Genomic DNA, 15,000 nt, shown 5'->3' on the forward strand with positions numbered 1-15,000 from the left:
TAAAGTAAAAACAATAAGTTTAAATAATAAACTTAACACTAAACAGAAAGTACCCCTAAAGATTACAAACTAGGTGCTTTATATAGCTTACCATTATTTTAAAGATCTAATATTACCGTACTTCATCAAAAATCGACAATTCTATGGAAACAGATCTAACTAAACCTAAATAAATTTAAAGGTACACACACAGACATAAACCTTAACCTACAATACGCTGGTATTACAGTCCAAAAAGTCATATATATTACCATACAATCAAAAGTCTTAGTACATCAGAACAAACCAATAATTAATTTAGGGGAACCTTTATAGAACACTAGAGTGTATACCACTCAAAGAAACCTAAATTTTATCTACAAAGCTATTATTTAAACAGAACTACATCCTAAAAAGATTTTTTCCATACAACCTCAACGGAGAAATGAGCAAGCGGCGTATGAGAAGGATCAAGCTAGTACACTAAATTCTAGAAAGGGTATCAGAAATTTTGTTGTCAGTCCCTTTAACATGTTTTATGACCAAATTGAATTCCTGCAGAAAAAAGGGCCCTGCGCAAAATCCTCTGGTTTGCTTCCTTCATCCGCTCGAGGAAAACCAGAGGATTGTGATCTGTCCATATCTCAACCGGGAAAGAAAAATTTTTCGCGTACGGCTTGAAATAGTTAAAACCGCAGACCAAAGAAAGAGCTTCGTTTCTATAGTGGAGTAATGTTTTTCCGCCGCCAAAAGCTTTTTACTATAATAAGACACAGGATGAACACTGTCCCCCTTTCTCTGAAAGAGGACACCTCCAATGCTGACGTCACTGGCATATACTGCTATAATAAAAGGCTTCTGAAAATCTGGGGAAGTCAAAATGGGGTTAGTAATATATACTGATTTAAGTTTATTAAAAGATTCTTCATACTGATCCGACCACCAGAACTTTTTTCCTTTTTCTAATAAACTAGTAAGAGGCTGAGCAAGATCAGAGTAATTACGCAGAAATCTGCAGTAATAACACGTCTTGCCCAGCACTCTTCTTACCACTCTAACATTACCAGGCCTTTTCAAATTTATAATTGCCTCGAGGTTAGTTTGTTTCGGAGCCCCCTGACCTAAACCAACCTCATGAAACAAATAACAAACTTACCTTGGCCTGACCCAATTCGCACTTAGCCAAATTAACAACTAACCCCGCAGACCTAAGGGATTCAAAAACCTTACGTAAACTTAGTATGTGGGTATCCCAGTCATTACTATATACTACTAAGTCATCAATATAAATTTCCACTCCTTTCAAACCACAAATTATCCTATTCATAAGCCTTTGAAAAGTACATGCAGCATTTTTCATTCCAAAAGGCATAACCTTACACTCATATAGGCCAAACGGAGTGACAAATGCGGATATTTCACGAGCTCGGTTGGACAATGGAACCTGCCAATAACCCTTTAAAAGATCCAACTTAGAAATAAATTTGGCAAAACCAATCCGCCAGATAATCATCAATATGAGGTAGAGGAAAAGAATAATTTTTCGTTTTGGCGTTCACTTTACGGTAGTCCACACACATGCGGAACATACCGTCTGCTTTCTTTACTATTATAATAGGAGAATCCAGGGACTTACAGAGGGTTGATTAAGGTTATGTTTCAACATATACTCTATCTCCTTACTGATCAAATCCTATTTTATTAGGTTCAGCTGGTAAGGACTCTGCTTCACAGGGGAAGCATTACATACATTAACGTCATGACTTAGAACATTTGTCCTACCTGGGGCATCCTGAAAAAGATCTGAAAAGGAATAAATTAAATGAAGTACATCTTCCCGTTTGCTAACATCTAAATGATCTAACCTACTTTTTAACATCTCCAAATTTTTCATATTTTCACCCAGTGCATCCGAAGGAAACTGACACCCTAACTCGTCAGAGTCCTCGGGAGGCACATCCAATACCACAGACACAGGCTCAGATACTATCGCTAATGGATCACCTTGCTTACCAGTATAAGGTTTCAGACGTCTAACATGAAATATTCTACATTTAGGGCTTGAACTGATAATATAGGGAACAGCTCCCGTCCTTCACTATCCAGCATATTATTTCCCAGGATACCATCAATACCAGGAATAGGTAGACTATCCACCGCAGCCAACTCAGTGACGCGATCATATCCTGGAAAAAACATTTTGACATTAACCAAAGGAGCGGACACAACTGAATCCGGAAAACCTCCCAATGATATAAAATTTCCAGTATATTTCTCAAAACCATTTAGAGCCCCCTTAAAGACTAATGACCTGGCAGAACCAGTGTCCCTAAAAAACTTCACCTGGACAACATGAGATTCAAAAATCAACTTTCCAGGTCACACATATTTGTCGTACTTGAGTCATGATTGGGGATTAGAAACATTAGGCTTATTACAATTTATTAAACCACTATCTACTACAGGTCTGGCTACAGGACTACTGCTACCGACCTCTGACTTATCATTAACCAAGGCTACAGGACTTTGATTATTGCGCTGTAGGTACATCCTACGAGCATTACACTGGTTTTGAAAATGCTCGGGCTTGTTGCACCAAAAACAGCTTCCTTTACGGCCTGAGCTTCTATTCCCATTATACCTGTTATTTCCCCTACTTGGGAAGTCTCTACTAGCAAAAACTTTAGGAGGAGGAGGACCTCCTTAGACTCTCCCCACATCCCTATCACCTGAAAAAGAATTAAAATTAATATTACCATTTTTTAATGATATGAGGAGTCAATGAGGAGGTTTCCCCTCTCTTACCACTATTAGGGGAACAATATATTTGATTATTTAAAGTCTTATACATAAAACTACCGCTACCTGACCGGTGAGTCAATACAAATTCATCTGCTAACTGAGTGGCACTACTCAATTTCAAACTTTTTACCTCCTCCAGGTGAACTCTTAACTCCCTGCTACAGGCCTTTTTAAACTCTTCAAGGAGCAACAGTTCACGTAACGCAGCGAAAGTGACTATCTGACGACTTTTCAGCCAGTTGTCGAACTGTTCCTCTTTGACGCGTGCAAACTCCACGAAAGACTGCACAGGGTGTTTCGTATAATTGCGAAACCGGAGGCGGTAGGCCTCAGGGACCAAGTCGTAGGACTTTAAAATTAAAACTTTTACCTTCTGGTAATCCTAAGCTACTTCCTCCTCCAAGGCATTTTATACCCGCGTTGCCTTGCCCACTAACCTACACTGTATTAACACGGTTCACATTTAAGCGAGCCAAGACAATCGGGAGGCCACATGCTCAAATGCCTTGAATAACTCAGGGACATCCTTTTCGTCAAACACCGGCACCAATTTTAGTGCAGCACCTATATTAAACCGTTCTTGGTAGGTATTTTTAGGGGAGCTTATCAAATAGGCCCCCTGCAACATAGTCATCTCTATATTTAATTTCGCCATCTCCAACTCATGACGTCTTACCCGCTCGTTCTCCTCAAACTCCATTTTTTGCAATTCTATACGCTTGCAAATAAGGTTGTATTCCTTCTCCTCCTTGGAGTCACCCAACACATTAACAGGGGCCTGAGATTTGAAGGGTACAGAATCAGGGGAAGGGAGCTAAAAACAGATTAGAGAACACATTACTCAGAACCTTTAAAATTTGCTGGACCCTCGTAAATGGTACCTACAACAGGAGGATCCTCAAACAGAGTTAGACCAGCCCTAATACTTACTTTGTCCTCTTCGAAACCTTACTCAAACTCTCCTCACTATCACCAATTACCTCACTCTCACTCCCTGAATTTTCAGCTTCAGCTAACTCCTGTTTTATTTTATCCCTAACTGATACCAATATATCTGCTCTGGTGTCCGCCGTCTTCTGCGGAACACTCAACCACTAAGCACACTCAACTAATTGTTTCTTACTTAGCAGGGGCAAATACTTAACCCTGGGTAAGTTAACAGGCCCCAAATTTGGAACAAGGCGCAGGCGCAAAGCAATTTTTCCCAGGATTCATCCTGGTGCTTTTTCTGTGGCGTCGTTCTCGAGGTGCCCAGCATAAGACTTTGTTATGATACAACAAGGGTAGGACGCACAATTTGGAGCTTCAGATACTCGCAGAGATGTAGCTCTCCAATTTTTTTTGGTCTCAATTTTGGTACCACACTAATAAACTGTATTGAAATTTCAATTTTGTATGCTTTTACATTTTGCTAAATATCTCAGAGTGATATTAATGAAATTTAAAGAGATTTTCACTGAACATTGGTGAATAGTGTTGCTATGCAGTGATGTTGCCATCTTTGTGCTAGGCTGCCGGATGTTGAAGTATATCGGGGGAAAACTAAAAAAAAAAAAAAATCCAACTTTTCAGGTTGGCGAAATACAGAAATTCCCTTCTGAGAAAAGACTCGACGAGATTTTGGAATCCCTTAGTGATTTTGATATTATTGAGTGTGCTGATAACACGTGTTTTTATCCGAAATATGGTGACGTGCCCCAGGTGGACACCATCGACCAAGGAAGTGTAAGCAATTTTTCCCACTCAGCACTCTCCTATTCGACCTCATCTAGCACCTCTTCGGAAAGTGAGCCTCCATTTCACCTTTCTTCTCATTTTCAAAGCAAGAAGAGGATACAATTCTGTATGAAGAAGGTTAAGATGCCTGTACCACACGACGATGGTGACGACAACAATGTAGATGACCCTCCCATGACCTTGACGCCCTTCAGGAGCCCGTCAGGGAAGGTCCACATCTCCACCAGTGTGCCATCAATCAGTACTACTAGAGTATTGCCAACCCAGTGCCTTTTTAAGTGCCACCCCAGTGCCCTTTTCAAGTGCTACCCCACTGCCTTCAACAAGTGCCACGCCAGTGCCTTCAACGAGTGCCACCCCAGTGCCTTCGAGTGCCACGCCAGTGCCCATTTTCACCCCTGTCCTAGATTTGGTGTTTTTCAGCCTAGGGCCTTGAAAATTGGCATGAATGCTGCCATGCCATTCAAATCTATTATGCAGTTCGCCAAAGTTACTTATGTATAGCGTAAATATTTTCTACAGATTATTTTCTATATATTTATACTTCTATATACTTATTTTTCTAAATTGTCCAAATTAAATATTTAAAATGACTGGTTTTTAATTTACTCCTAACATAAAATTGAGGAATGAATATTGTTAGATAAGAAATTTAAGGATTCGAAATATATTTATTAATAAGGAAGTTATATGGTCCGAAATTTGAGGTCTCATTTATGGTACCACATTGGTAATGGCATACCCGCTTTGGAACTTAACCAACCCAGGGTTAAGGCAATCAGCAGACCCGAAAAACTTAGCTGGATCAAAAACAAATCTCTCCATTTTGTAAAACAAAAAAAAAAACCAGAGGATTGTGATCTGTCCATATCTCAACCGGGAAAGAAAAATTTTTCGCGTACGGCTTGAAATAGTTAAAACCGCAGACCAAAGAAAGAGTTTCGTTTCTATAGTGGAGTAATGTTTTTCCGCCGCCAAAAGCTTTTTACTATAGTAAGACACAGGTTGAACACTGTCCCCCTTTCTCTGAAAGAGGACACCTCCAATGCTGACGTCACTGGCATACACTGCTATAATAAAAGGCTTCTGAAAATCTGGGGAAGTCAAAATGGGGTTAGTAATATATACTGATTTAAGTTTATTAAAAGATTCTTCATACTGATCCGACCACCAGAACTTTTTTCCTTTTTCTAATAAACTAGTAAGAGGCTGAGCAAGATCAGAGTAATTACGCAGAAATCTGCAGTAATAACACGTCTTGCCCAGCACTCTTCTTACCACTCTAACATTACCAGGCCTTTTCAAATTTATAATTGCCTCGAGGTTAGTTTGTTTCGGAGCCCCCTGACCTAAACCAACCTCATGAAACAAATAACAAACTTACCTTGGCCTGACCCAATTCGCACTTAGCCAAATTAACAACTAACCCCGCAGACCTAAGGGATTCAAAAACCTTACGTAAACTTAGTATGTGGGTATCCCAGTCATTACTATATACTACTAAGTCATCAATATAAATTTCCACTCCTTTCAAACCACAAATTATCCTATTCATAAGCCTTTGAAAAGTACATGCAGCATTTTTCATTCCAAAAGGCATAACCTTACACTCATATAGGCCAAACGGAGTGACAAATGCGGATATTTCACGAGCTCGGTTGGACAATGGAACCTGCCAATAACCCTTTAAAAGATCCAACTTAGAAATAAATTTGGCAAAACCAATCCGCCAGATAATCATCAATATGAGGTAGAGGAAAAGAATAATTTTTCGTTTTGGCGTTCACTTTACGGTAGTCCACACACATGCGGAACATACCGTCTGCTTTCTTTACTATTATAATAGGAGAATCCAGGGACTTACAGAGGGTTGATTAAGGTTATGTTTCAACATATACTCTATCTCCTTACTGATCAAATCCTATTTTATTAGGTTCAGCTGGTAAGGACTCTGCTTCACAGGGGAAGCATTACATACATTAACGTCATGACTTAGAACATTTGTCCTACCTGGGGCATCCTGAAAAAGATCTGAAAAGGAATAAATTAAATGAAGTACATCTTCCCGTTTGCTAACATCTAAATGATCTAACCTACTTTTTAACATCTCCAAATTTTTCATATTTTCACCCAGTGCATCCGAAGGAAACTGACACCCTAACTCGTCAGAGTCCTCGGGAGGCACATCCAATACCACAGACACAGGCTCAGATACTATCGCTAATGGATCACCTTGCTTACCAGTATAAGGTTTCAGACGTCTAACATGAAATATTCTACATTTAGGGCTTGAACTGATAATATAGGGAACAGCTCCCGTCCTTCACTATCCAGCATATTATTTCCCAGGATACCATCAATACCAGGAATAGGTAGACTATCCACCGCAGCCAACTCAGTGACGCGATCATATCCTGGAAAAAACATTTTGACATTAACCAAAGGAGCGGACACAACTGAATCCGGAAAACCTCCCAATGATATAAAATTTCCAGTATATTTCTCAAAACCATTTAGAGCCCCCTTAAAGACTAATGACCTGGCAGAACCAGTGTCCCTAAAAAACTTCACCTGGACAACATGAGATTCAAAAATCAACTTTCCAGGTCACACATATTTGTCGTACTTGAGTCATGATTGGGGATTAGAAACATTAGGCTTATTACAATTTATTAAACCACTATCTACTACAGGTCTGGCTACAGGACTACTGCTACCGACCTCTGACTTATCATTAACCAAGGCTACAGGACTTTGATTATTGCGCTGTAGGTACATCCTACGAGCATTACACTGGTTTTGAAAATGCTCGGGCTTGTTGCACCAAAAACAGCTTCCTTTACGGCCTGAGCTTCTATTCCCATTATACCTGTTATTTCCCCTACTTGGGAAGTCTCTACTAGCAAAAACTTTAGGAGGAGGAGGACCTCCTTAGACTCTCCCCACATCCCTATCACCTGAAAAAGAATTAAAATTAATATTACCATTTTTTAATGATATGAGGAGTCAATGAGGAGGTTTCCCCTCTCTTACCACTATTAGGGGAACAATATGTTTGATTATTTAAAGTCTTATACATAAAACTACCGCTACCTGACCGGTGAGTCAATACAAATTCATCTGCTAACTGAGTGGCACTACTCAATTTCAAACTTTTTACCTCCTCCAGGTGAACTCTTAACTCCCTGCTACAGGCCTTTTTAAACTCTTCAAGGAGCAACAGTTCACGTAACGCAGCGAAAGTGACTATCTGACGACTTTTCAGCCAGTTGTCGAACTGTTCCTCTTTGACGCGTGCAAACTCCACGAAAGACTGCACAGGGTGTTTCGTATAATTGCGAAACCGGAGGCGGTAGGCCTCAGGGACCAAGTCGTAGGACTTTAAAATTAAAACTTTTACCTTCTGGTAATCCTAAGCTACTTCCTCCTCCAAGGCATTTTATACCCGCGTTGCCTTGCCCACTAACCTACACTGTATTAACACGGTTCACATTTAAGCGAGCCAAGACAATCGGGAGGCCACATGCTCAAATGCCTTGAATAACTCAGGGACATCCTTTTCGTCAAACACCGGCACCAATTTTAGTGCAGCACCTATATTAAACCGTTCTTGGTAGGTATTTTTAGGGGAGCTTATCAAATAGGCCCCCTGCAACATAGTCATCTCTATATTTAATTTCGCCATCTCCAACTCATGACGTCTTACCCGCTCGTTCTCCTCAAACTCCATTTTTTGCAATTCTATACGCTTGCAAATAAGGTTGTATTCCTTCTCCTCCTTGGAGTCACCCAACACATTAACAGGGGCCTGAGATTTGAAGGGTACAGAATCAGGGGAAGGGAGCTAAAAACAGATTAGAGAACACATTACTCAGAACCTTTAAAATTTGCTGGACCCTCGTAAATGGTACCTACAACAGGAGGATCCTCAAACAGAGTTAGACCAGCCCTAATACTTACTTTGTCCTCTTCGAAACCTTACTCAAACTCTCCTCACTATCACCAATTACCTCACTCTCACTCCCTGAATTTTCAGCTTCAGCTAACTCCTGTTTTATTTTATCCCTAACTGATACCAATATATCTGCTCTGGTGTCCGCCGTCTTCTGCGGAACACTCAACCACTAAGCACACTCAACTAATTGTTTCTTACTTAGCAGGGGCAAATACTTAACCCTGGGTAAGTTAACAGGCCCCAAATTTGGAACAAGGCGCAGGCGCAAAGCAATTTTTCCCAGGATTCATCCTGGTGCTTTTTCTGTGGCGTCGTTCTCGAGGTGCCCAGCATAAGACTTTGTTATGATACAACAAGGGTAGGACGCACAATTTGGAGCTTCAGATACTCGCAGAGATGTAGCTCTCCAATTTTTTTTGGTCTCAATTTTGGTACCACACTAATAAACTGTATTGAAATTTCAATTTTGTATGCTTTTACATTTTGCTAAATATCTCAGAGTGATATTAATGAAATTTAAAGAGATTTTCACTGAACATTGGTGAATAGTGTTGCTATGCAGTGATGTTGCCATCTTTGTGCTAGGCTGCCGGATGTTGAAGTATATCGGGGGAAAACTAAAAAAAAAAAAAATCCAACTTTTCAGGTTGGCGAAATACAGAAATTCCCTTCTGAGAAAAGACTCGACGAGATTTTGGAATCCCTTAGTGATTTTGATATTATTGAGTGTGCTGATAACACGTGTTTTTATCCGAAATATGGTGACGTGCCCCAGGTGGACACCATCGACCAAGGAAGTGTAAGCAATTTTTCCCACTCAGCACTCTCCTATTCGACCTCATCTAGCACCTCTTCGGAAAGTGAGCCTCCATTTCACCTTTCTTCTCATTTTCAAAGCAAGAAGAGGATACAATTCTGTATGAAGAAGGTTAAGATGCCTGTACCACACGACGATGGTGACGACAACAATGTAGATGACCCTCCCATGACCTTGACGCCCTTCAGGAGCCCGTCAGGGAAGGTCCACATCTCCACCAGTGTGCCATCAATCAGTACTACTAGAGTATTGCCAACCCAGTGCCTTTTTAAGTGCCACCCCAGTGCCCTTTTCAAGTGCTACCCCACTGCCTTCAACAAGTGCCACGCCAGTGCCTTCAACGAGTGCCACCCCAGTGCCTTCGAGTGCCACGCCAGTGCCCATTTTCACCCCTGTCCTAGATTTGGTGTTTTTCAGCCTAGGGCCTTGAAAATTGGCATGAATGCTGCCATGCCATTCAAATCTATTATGCAGTTCGCCAAAGTTACTTATGTATAGCGTAAATATTTTCTACAGATTATTTTCTATATATTTATACTTCTATATACTTATTTTTCTAAATTGTCCAAATTAAATATTTAAAATGACTGGTTTTTAATTTACTCCTAACATAAAATTGAGGAATGAATATTGTTAGATAAGAAATTTAAGGATTCGAAATATATTTATTAATAAGGAAGTTATATGGTCCGAAATTTGAGGTCTCATTTATGGTACCACATTGGTAATGGCATACCCGCTTTGGAACTTAACCAACCCAGGGTTAAGGCAATCAGCAGACCCGAAAAACTTAGCTGGATCAAAAACAAATCTCTCCATTTTGTAAAACAAAAAAAAAAACCAGAGGATTGTGATCTGTCCATATCTCAACCGGGAAAGAAAAATTTTTCGCGTACGGCTTGAAATAGTTAAAACCGCAGACCAAAGAAAGAGTTTCGTTTCTATAGTGGAGTAATGTTTTTCCGCCGCCAAAAGCTTTTTACTATAGTAAGACACAGGTTGAACACTGTCCCCCTTTCTCTGAAAGAGGACACCTCCAATGCTGACGTCACTGGCATACACTGCTATAATAAAAGGCTTCTGAAAATCTGGGGAAGTCAAAATGGGGTTAGTAATATATACTGATTTAAGTTTATTAAAAGATTCTTCATACTGATCCGACCACCAGAACTTTTTTCCTTTTTCTAATAAACTAGTAAGAGGCTGAGCAAGATCAGAGTAATTACGCAGAAATCTGCAGTAATAACACGTCTTGCCCAGCACTCTTCTTACCACTCTAACATTACCAGGCCTTTTCAAATTTATAATTGCCTCGAGGTTAGTTTGTTTCGGAGCCCCCTGACCTAAACCAACCTCATGAAACAAATAACAAACTTACCTTGGCCTGACCCAATTCGCACTTAGCCAAATTAACAACTAACCCCGCAGACCTAAGGGATTCAAAAACCTTACGTAAACTTAGTATGTGGGTATCCCAGTCATTACTATATACTACTAAGTCATCAATATAAATTTCCACTCCTTTCAAACCACAAATTATCCTATTCATAAGCCTTTGAAAAGTACATGCAGCATTTTTCATTCCAAAAGGCATAACCTTACACTCATATAGGCCAAACGGAGTGACAAATGCGGATATTTCACGAGCTCGGTTGGACAATGGAACCTGCCAATAACCCTTTAAAAGATCCAACTTAGAAATAAATTTGGCAAAACCAATCCGCCAGATAATCATCAATATGAGGTAGAGGAAAAGAATAATTTTTCGTTTTGGCGTTCACTTTACGGTAGTCCACACACATGCGGAACATACCGTCTGCTTTCTTTACTATTATAATAGGAGAATCCAGGGACTTACAGAGGGTTGATTAAGGTTATGTTTCAACATATACTCTATCTCCTTACTGATCAAATCCTATTTTATTAGGTTCAGCTGGTAAGGACTCTGCTTCACAGGGGAAGCATTACATACATTAACGTCATGACTTAGAACATTTGTCCTACCTGGGGCATCCTGAAAAAGATCTGAAAAGGAATAAATTAAATGAAGTACATCTTCCCGTTTGCTAACATCTAAATGATCTAACCTACTTTTTAACATCTCCAAATTTTTCATATTTTCACCCAGTGCATCCGAAGGAAACTGACACCCTAACTCGTCAGAGTCCTCGGGAGGCACATCCAATACCACAGACACAGGCTCAGATACTATCGCTAATGGATCACCTTGCTTACCAGTATAAGGTTTCAGACGTCTAACATGAAATATTCTACATTTAGGGCTTGAACTGATAATATAGGGAACAGCTCCCGTCCTTCACTATCCAGCATATTATTTCCCAGGATACCATCAATACCAGGAATAGGTAGACTATCCACCGCAGCCAACTCAGTGACGCGATCATATCCTGGAAAAAACATTTTGACATTAACCAAAGGAGCGGACACAACTGAATCCGGAAAACCTCCCAATGATATAAAATTTCCAGTATATTTCTCAAAACCATTTAGAGCCCCCTTAAAGACTAATGACCTGGCAGAACCAGTGTCCCTAAAAAACTTCACCTGGACAACATGAGATTCAAAAATCAACTTTCCAGGTCACACATATTTGTCGTACTTGAGTCATGATTGGGGATTAGAAACATTAGGCTTATTACAATTTATTAAACCACTATCTACTACAGGTCTGGCTACAGGACTACTGCTACCGACCTCTGACTTATCATTAACCAAGGCTACAGGACTTTGATTATTGCGCTGTAGGTACATCCTACGAGCATTACACTGGTTTTGAAAATGCTCGGGCTTGTTGCACCAAAAACAGCTTCCTTTACGGCCTGAGCTTCTATTCCCATTATACCTGTTATTTCCCCTACTTGGGAAGTCTCTACTAGCAAAAACTTTAGGAGGAGGAGGACCTCCTTAGACTCTCCCCACATCCCTATCACCTGAAAAAGAATTAAAATTAATATTACCATTTTTTAATGATATGAGGAGTCAATGAGGAGGTTTCCCCTCTCTTACCACTATTAGGGGAACAATATGTTTGATTATTTAAAGTCTTATACATAAAACTACCGCTACCTGACCGGTGAGTCAATACAAATTCATCTGCTAACTGAGTGGCACTACTCAATTTCAAACTTTTTACCTCCTCCAGGTGAACTCTTAACTCCCTGCTACAGGCCTTTTTAAACTCTTCAAGGAGCAACAGTTCACGTAACGCAGCGAAAGTGACTATCTGACGACTTTTCAGCCAGTTGTCGAACTGTTCCTCTTTGACGCGTGCAAACTCCACGAAAGACTGCACAGGGTGTTTCGTATAATTGCGAAACCGGAGGCGGTAGGCCTCAGGGACCAAGTCGTAGGACTTTAAAATTAAAACTTTTACCTTCTGGTAATCCTAAGCTACTTCCTCCTCCAAGGCATTTTATACCCGCGTTGCCTTGCCCACTAACCTACACTGTATTAACACGGTTCACATTTAAGCGAGCCAAGACAATCGGGAGGCCACATGCTCAAATGCCTTGAATAACTCAGGGACATCCTTTTCGTCAAACACCGGCACCAATTTTAGTGCAGCACCTATATTAAACCGTTCTTGGTAGGTATTTTTAGGGGAGCTTATCAAATAGGCCCCCTGCAACATAGTCATCTCTATATTTAATTTCGCCATCTCCAACTCATGACGTCTTACCCGCTCGTTCTCCTCAAACTCCATTTTTTGCAATTCTATACGCTTGCAAATAAGGTTGTATTCCTTCTCCTCCTTGGAGTCACCCAACACATTAACAGGGGCCTGAGATTTGAAGGGTACAGAATCAGGGGAAGGGAGCTAAAAACAGATTAGAGAACACATTACTCAGAACCTTTAAAATTTGCTGGACCCTCGTAAATGGTACCTACAACAGGAGGATCCTCAAACAGAGTTAGACCAGCCCTAATACTTACTTTGTCCTCTTCGAAACCTTACTCAAACTCTCCTCACTATCACCAATTACCTCACTCTCACTCCCTGAATTTTCAGCTTCAGCTAACTCCTGTTTTATTTTATCCCTAACTGATACCAATATATCTGCTCTGGTGTCCGCCGTCTTCTGCGGAACACTCAACCACTAAGCACACTCAACTAATTGTTTCTTACTTAGCAGGGGCAAATACTTAACCCTGGGTAAGTTAACAGGCCCCAAATTTGGAACAAGGCGCAGGCGCAAAGCAATTTTTCCCAGGATTCATCCTGGTGCTTTTTCTGTGGCGTCGTTCTCGAGGTGCCCAGCATAAGACTTTGTTATGATACAACAAGGGTAGGACGCACAATTTGGAGCTTCAGATACTCGCAGAGATGTAGCTCTCCAATTTTTTTTGGTCTCAATTTTGGTACCACACTAATAAACTGTATTGAAATTTCAATTTTGTATGCTTTTACATTTTGCTAAATATCTCAGAGTGATATTAATGAAATTTAAAGAGATTTTCACTGAACATTGGTGAATAGTGTTGCTATGCAGTGATGTTGCCATCTTTGTGCTAGGCTGCCGGATGTTGAAGTATATCGGGGGGAAAACTAAAAAAAAAAAAAATCCAACTTTTCAGGTTGGCGAAATACAGAAATTCCCTTCTGAGAAAAGACTCGACGAGATTTTGGAATCCCTTAGTGATTTTGATATCATTGAGTGTGCTGATAACACGTGTTTTTATCCGAAATATGGTGACGTGCCCCAGGTGGACACCATCGACCAAGGAAGTGTAAGCAATTTTTCCCACTCAGCACTCTCCTATTCGACCTCATCTAGCACCTCTTCGGAAAGTGAGCCTCCATTTCACCTTTCTTCTCATTTTCAAAGCAAGAAGAGGATACAATTCCGTATGAAGAAGGTTAAGATGCCTGTACCACACGACGATGGTGACGACAACAATGTAGATGACCCTCCCATGACCTTGACGCCCTTCAGGAGCCCGTCAGGGAAGGTCCACATCTCCACCAGTGTGCCATCAATCAGTACTACTAGAGTATTGCCAACCCAGTGCCTTTTTAAGTGCCACCCCAGTGCCCTTTTCAAGTGCCACCCCCAGTGCCTTCGAGTGCCACGCCAGTGCCCATTTTCACCCCTGTCCTAGATTTGGTGTTTTCCAGCCTAGGGCCTTGAAAATTGGCATGAATGCTGCCATGCCATTCAAATCTATTATGCAGTTCGCCAAAGTTACTTATGTATAGCGTAAATATTTTCTACAGATTATTTTCTATATATTTATACTTCTATATACTTATTTTTCTAAATTGTCCAAATTAAATATTTAAAATGACTGGTTTTTAATTTACTCCTAACATAAAATTGAGGAATGAATATTGTTAGATAAGAAATTTAAGGATTCGAAATATATTTATTAATAAGGAAGTTATATGGTCCGAAATTTGAGGTCTCATTTATGGTACCACATTGGTAATGGCATACCCGCTTTGGAACTTAACCAACCCAGGGTTAAGGCAATCAGCAGACCCGAAAAACTTAGCTGGATCAAAAACAAATCTCTCCATTTCGTAAAACAAAAAAAAAAATACCCTGAGCTCTCTATTGGGAAAACTTAACAATATTTGTTAAAAAAAATTTTCAGAACAGTCAACCTTGTGACTACCTAACAATTTTAATTAGTTATTAACAACTAACCATTAACAACCAACACTAAACAACTAATAATTAACAATTAA

The sequence above is a fragment of the Palaemon carinicauda genome, chromosome 1, assembly GCF_036898095.1.
Source record: "Palaemon carinicauda isolate YSFRI2023 chromosome 1, ASM3689809v2, whole genome shotgun sequence".
Lineage (NCBI taxonomy): Eukaryota > Metazoa > Arthropoda > Malacostraca > Decapoda > Palaemonidae > Palaemon > Palaemon carinicauda.